Here is a 7,237-nt window from a genome sequence, read left to right as displayed (position 1 = left end):
CCACTAGAAGTTCGATTTACGGTGAAAGAATATGGGGGATAATAATTTTGTAAACGTATGTTTTCAGCAACATATATATATATATATATATATATATATATATATATAGTCCCAGATAAGCTGCGTATTTGCGTAAAATGGAGGGATTTTCTGGACTTTCTAAACCAACAGATTCCACAATTATTGTATCATGTATATTAGGCAATTTAATTGAGGAACGCGTGAAGCCGGCATGAGCACTTGTTGCCATGTTTTAGACCGCATTTTATCGTCAGTTTCAACCATAAAAAAGAGAGAAAAACAAAATCACGACACCAGTCGTGTCGGTCCTTAAACCCTCCGAAAACGGAAGAGTTAATATACATGGCTTGTGATGATGATACTATGCTATTAACTCGTGCCACGTTAAAATCAATGAAATCCAAGTTAAAACTTACAAGTGTTTGGGCGAATGATGGAAACCATAATATTCAAATTTCAAGTGCAACAAGACACGATATTAGCATCGAGCATAAAAATGCGTGTTCATTATTAAAGATAGAAATGGGAGAAACTGCACCGATTTCTGATACTGAAGATGGCGACGTCCCTGTCACCCTATTATTGTCACTTAAGAAGACAAAATTGTTTCCAGCACGGTGCATTTCGCTGCAAAGTCTGAACTACCTTCAGAGAGTATTTATGGTTTGCTCCACCTACAGACTAATACTGGCCTTAAATACAGAAATCTAAGTTTGGACACCATTACAGCGATGCTGAATTATGTAGCCCATATTTTACCAAAAGACCTTATTGCTAACAATAATTCCTCTCCGTATTTCTATTATGCTTCACCAGGATACTGATGTCACTGGAAAAAGAGGTTCACTATACGTGTTCGATATGTAAAAACATGGGAATCAACAGGACACAGATTGTGTCTGCAAATGGACTACACTCCAGCCCAGTTGATCTATGTTGTGGTGTTCCACAAGGGTCTGTTCTTGGACCTGTTCTCTTCATTATATACATCAGCCGCTCTCAAGTGTCCTAGATCATCATCCAGTGTCTCACCAATTGTACGCTGATGACACCCAATTATACAAATCTAGCTACCCAACTGAAGGTGAAGCTACCATCCAAGGTGTAGAGAGGTGCATTTCTGATGTGGGAATCAATTACCAAATTGTTGTGAAATCTTCCAATTTATGATGGTTGTTCGCATACTATCGCTAATTCTGTTGCACATGAATTTGGGAAAATGGGCATTGGTATGTATTAATCTGGCTACCGATGGGGCACCTGCAACAATGGGCAAACTTGCAGGCATTGGAAAACAAATACAGAGCCAGTATTCACCATTCTGCATTCAGATACATTGTATCGCTCATAGACTCAATCTTGCAGACACAGATTCGATCAGGTAAAACGATTTTATGATAAAATAATTTAAGAGATTTACCTTACATTGTATCACTTCGTGAGTGCATCCAGTCTGAGAACATTTACATTAAAAATATTTAACAGTTGCTGCGGGATCCAGAATTGTCAATTAAGGAACCTGATTCAATAAGATGGATAGGGATAAGGAATGCAGTAGCCATTGTATCTGAATCAATTAACTCTGTTCTGGCCACACTTTCAGAATTTGCAGCCGAGAAGATTACAAGAGCAAATTGGTTGTACAAACACTTTCATCCTACAAAGTTGCTTTGGTCGTTGCATTTGTATTTGATAAGCATGATGAAGTATTTATATTGAGCGGTGAATTTTAGAGGAGAAATTTGATATTCAGTGAAGTAGGACCATTAATAAAAGGGACTATATAGAGTTGATGGTAACTGTTTCTCATATATGAAGTCTGAAATACAGATCAATGCCGTTGAAGCTTATTATAATGATGAAAAGTTGACATACCACAGGTGGAATGGATGCTGAATTTGAAAATATTAGGAAAGATTATGTCAAAAGGATGAGCAAATATATCAAGAACCGGTTTAAGAAAGAGGACAGAGCCTTCTATGATGATCTCAGCAAAGTACTTGAGCCCGTAACTGTTAATGATACATCTGAGGCAGAGTGTAATGATGCAGAGGTACACCTTGCAGCCTTGATGGACATGGATCCAGTGAAACTTCAAGATGAATGGCCAAGGCTGCGTGGCATGATCTAAGGGTACATATGTCATACTGGACACACCCAAGCTATGAAAACGAATTATCCTAGTGGATAAGGGTATTATGGCAAACTGTGTAAATTTAGCTGCAATAGTTTTGTGCATGCAGACTAAATGTGTATAATGCAAAAGAAGTTCTAGTACCCGAAGTAGACTTAAAAGCAAATCCAAAGCTTCTGTTGCCATGTTAAACACATTGATAATGATTGACATGTTGGGTCCGAATGCCGCCTCATATGATGCAAGTCCAGCCATCATTCATTAGGCGAGGAAAAAGAAGAGGAGGAAGGGTAGTTTATATAGTGAAGTCAAGCCTAGACCTGCTAAACATCAAATACTATATTAATTTAGGGCTAGCTGTTTAGGGCGACTGAAAATAAATATAGCTATGTTTGAAATTGCAGTTAAAGTCTAATTTTTTTTTTAAAAGCAGTTTATGTTTAACAATAGTAGCTACTTTGTTAACGCTGACACTGAGCTGTAAATATCATTATTTCAAATATGAAATAAAAATGAAACCTAGAAACCTCATTTCGCGGAGGTGGAATTGCTGTCATCACAAAGAACACAATGATTAAACGTCTTAACCATACAACAGCATTCATTTTCGACCACACATCGTTTGAACTAGTCCAAACCACACTCACACTGGAGCAAAGGCCAGTACATTTTTTCTGCCTATACCGCCCTCCTCCTAGTAGAAAAAACAAACTGACTGAATCTCTCTTTTTGGAGCAGTTTCCAAATCTCCTGGAGTATGGAAATTCGATAGATGTCAACCTGATTATTCTTGGAGATTTCAACTTTCATTTTGACTGTCCCGGAAACCCAAACACATCAAAACGCCTAGATTCCATCAATGTTTTCAACCTCAAACAGTCAGTTAACCAACTCACCCATAAATATGGTCACATTTTAGACTGGATTCTGCATAGACCTGATGATAACATTATACGGTCCTCCCTGGTATCCCATAAACTTGCATCAGATCACCTCTGCATTATATGCCATCTTGACGTATCAGTCACTAACCCACCACCTTTATCTGCTACTAAGAGTAACCTCAGTATGATAAATAGAACCAAACTAATGCGTGATATCCAAGCAAACCTAACAACTTGCTTACCTCCTACAGCAGAACAACTCGATAACTGCCTGCGTTCATTGCTCGACAAACATGCCCCAGCTACCAAGTGCAGAGCATCAATTCAAACGTGTTCTCCGTGGTATAGCAGTGTGAGTGACCAGCTTCGCACTGCTAAAAGAGACCGCCGTAAAGCTGAGAGGCTTTAGCTTTCCACCAGACTCACTATTCATAAGCAAATCTATGAAGCCGCTAAGAAGAACGTCACGAATATAGTCCATGCAGCGAAATCAGCCCACTTCACTACTAAGATCATGGAAAGTTCCAGCTGCAAAGAGCTCTTCGAGATGACTAACAAGCTAATGTCAAGGAACAAATCTACACCACTTCCAACTACCTTCTCTCGAGTTGACCTTCCGGACATGTTTGCAAATTTCTTCCGTGACAAAGTACACAGCATTAGATATAAGCTTGACACCACAATTTCAAATGACTCGTCACCATACAGTTGGGATATAGAATTTGAGCGTCAACCATTAGCATCATTTGAACCTGTCTCTATGGATTTCGTACGTACAATCCTGATGAAAAGTGCACCAAAGTCACGTGAACTTGATCCAATTCCAACATCACTGCTGTTTGAGTACTCAGATCCAGTATTGCCTTCACTAACTGACGTTTTAATACCTCTCTCTCTCACCAGGGGAATTCCCATCATTTTTTTAAACTGCCATTGTAAAGCCTCTGCTGAAGAAACCAACCCTAGACCATAACGATTTAAAGAAACAACCGCCCAGTTTCTAATCTCCCATTCATATAAAAAATCTTAGAAAAGGTTTTTCTATCCCAGCTTATATCTCATCTGAATTCAAACAGTCTTTTTAGCAATGTACAATCTGCATATCGCCCTTGCCACAGTACTGAAACTACTCTTCTAAAAGTAGTTAATGACAATCTCTCTGCTTTGGATAGCGGAAAGATTACAGTCCTCACCCTCTTTGATTTGTCTGCAGCATTAGACTACTTCCCCGTCTGCAGCATGTATTTGGCATTCATGATACAGTCTTACTGTGCTTCAAGTCCTACTTGGTCAACAGGACACAAACTGTCTCTGCAAATGGACTACACTCCAACCCAGTTGATCTGTGTTGTGGTGTTCCACAAGAGTCTGTTCTTGGACCTGTTCTCTTCATTATATACACTCAGCCGTTTCCAAGTGTCCTAGATCATCATCCAGTGTCTCACCACCTGTACGCTGATGACACCCAAATATACAAATCTAGCTACCCAACTGAAGGTGAAGCTACCATCCAAGGTGTAGAGAGGTGCATTTCTGATGTGAAATCATGGATGACTTGTAACAAGCTGCAGATGAATGATGATAAAACTGAGGCCATTCTGATCACAACACAAAGACTTTCTCATTCACATTCTTTACCTCAAACAATAAATATCAGCAACACCAACATTAAATTCACACAATCAGTACGAAACATATGTGTTATTCTGGGCAGTACTCTCACACTGCACCAACATGTCATGAACATATGCAAGGCTGCATATCTTGAGCTGAGACGCATCAGCTCCATTCGCAAATATCTTTCAGTTGGTGCCACTAAAACACTTGTGTGTTCATTCGTTCTTTCAATACTGGACTATTGTAACTCAATTATGTCTAGTTTATCGCAATATCTACTCCATAAACTTCTAAAAGTTCAAAACACAGCTGCTCGGATCATACTTAGAGTACCACGATCATAGCACACCTTCCCGCTGCTCTCTACCCTACACTGGCTATCCATTCGATCCAGAATCAAACACAAAATTTGTTCTCTGTGCTACGTTTCACTGACGGACTCTAGTCCAACATACCTATCGAACTTCACCTATGTGTGCACACCAGCAAGATACTTACGCTCCTCTTCTGACAATCGTATACTCATTATTCCCACTATGAAAACAAAGTCATATGGGCAGCGTTCTTTTGCATACCAGAGACCATCAACGTGGAATGAATTGCCCACTGAACTTAGACACAAAGACACAGTGATCCCATTCAAAAGTGCTATCAAAACTCACTTATTTTCGACTGCAAGAACAAACTTAAAGACCTAATAATGTTTCCTACCTTAAATATTCTCAGCGTGTTTTTTTTTAATATGTTTTCTAATTTCATGGTGGGTTGTTTTGTAATCATATCATTATAATTGTTTTTTTATATATCTTATATGTGTTGTCTAATGTTGCAAAGTGCTTAGAGCTTCTAAAGATTAGGCGCTATACAAAGTTCTCATTATTATTATTATTATTATTAACAGCAATTCACAATCTAATGATTCCATGTAAGTGTGCATTTAAGGACTGGTTTTGTGTTTTTACCCAATTAAACACAATTTTTACGTGTATATTTATTTCTTTACTCAACTGAATTTTAAAATGCACAAATGACTAAAATATAGGCCAATAACAAGGCAAACCAACACAGTGCTTTACTTGGGTTCTGCATATACGACGAATTACTGTTCTTCCTCTGTCGATGTTGATAGCAGAGTAGATGCACCACGGTGAATGCACGTGTTACCGCTCATTCTTATATAGCGGGAATAATTCATCTTGACCCGTGCCTTTTCCGTTCATTCTGACAAATGCAAAGTGGGAGAGAAAAGAAAGAAACATACAACAAATTTACACTGTAATGGTTCTTTGCACTAATTTTGTATGATAAGAATGATGCGACTGCGATAAAAAAAAAAAAAAAAAAAATGCTCCGTATTAAAATAACCAATGGACTTAAAGAAGTAACGGATCTAGCAGATTTCTATGTAAAATGAAAGTGAGTGAAACGAACAACAAAGTTTAACGTGATCATGCTGGTTTAACTTGGATTGAAATGTGCGATTTTTTATATGATTTGTGTGTGTGTGTGTGTGTGTGTGTGTGTGTGTTACGTCGGATTTCAGCTGGAAACACGAAATATTTTGTACTTAGGTATAACGAAGATCGGTAACAAAACTGCTACAGAAAACCTGACCAGTTCAATGAATATCGGTAACAAGACTGCTGCAGAAAACGTGACCAATTCAATGAAGATCGGTAACAAGACAGAAACTGAAGGTAATACAAGGAAGAAATGATAACAACTTGGAATTGTTCCTAAACAGTTTCTAGCTTATTGCAATTGTAGTAGTAGTAGTAGTAATAGTAGTAGCAACATCAGTAGTAGTAGTAGTAGTATTAGTTTTTAATAATACTCCTTCGGTGTAAAACTAAGGGCGAGCGGTCGAGTTTTATATCTATAGATGTCCTACTAATCTTTGATTGTAATCATCGTCAGTTATTTTTCACACACAAATTACATAAATTTGATAAATGTACATACTTAAACGCTCAGAAAAAGAATCAGTGACAAAAATTTGTAAAAGACGGACAGAACATCACATTGTCACCATGAACGTATATTTTAAAGGTCAGTGATGTGCTCAAAACACATTAGACAGAACATGACATTGTCACCATGTACATATAATTTAAAGGTCAGTGATGTGCTCAAAACACTTTAGACAGAACATCACATTGTCACCATGTACGTATATTTTAAAGGTCAGTGATATGCTCAAAACACCTTAGACTTGTCACGGAGTTTGATATGAAGATCCGCTGAACCCACCTGTCACTCAGATGTTAAAATCTTGCTTCTAATAATCGCTGCTGTAAAGTGATGTCCGTGGCCAACCTGCATTAGTTGCAGTGCATTTCAAAACCGACCATTTTTATTTTGGCATTATGGGACTGCGCACTACGTGCAAACTTTACTTACCTCCAAAACTGAAGATATAAAGTTTAAATAGGCACCTCCGAAAATGTAGATTTGACATTAGTCTGGTTCCCTGACCTCTCTCCACTCCTCATAACGGAGTGGAGAGAGGTCAGGGAACCAGACTAGTTTGGCAACAGACCGTTTGGTACTACCTCGGCTATTTCTGCGAGACTAACACGTG

General features: G+C 38.3%; 1 pseudogene; it reads left to right on the top strand.

Annotated features, from left to right (window-relative positions):
- The first annotated feature begins 1,144 nt into the window (after window positions 1-1,144).
- Window positions 1,145-2,501, top strand: LOC149793758 (uncharacterized; annotated as a pseudogene).
- The last annotated feature ends 4,736 nt before the right edge of the window (window positions 2,502-7,237 follow it).

The sequence above is a fragment of the Sinohyriopsis cumingii genome, chromosome 8, assembly GCF_028554795.1.
Source record: "Sinohyriopsis cumingii isolate HCF-2022 chromosome 8, ASM2855479v2, whole genome shotgun sequence".
NCBI classification, from domain to species: domain Eukaryota; kingdom Metazoa; phylum Mollusca; class Bivalvia; order Unionida; family Unionidae; genus Sinohyriopsis; species Sinohyriopsis cumingii.
The sequence above is the reverse complement of the archived record's forward strand: the minus strand, read 5'-3'. Positions and strand labels throughout refer to the sequence as shown.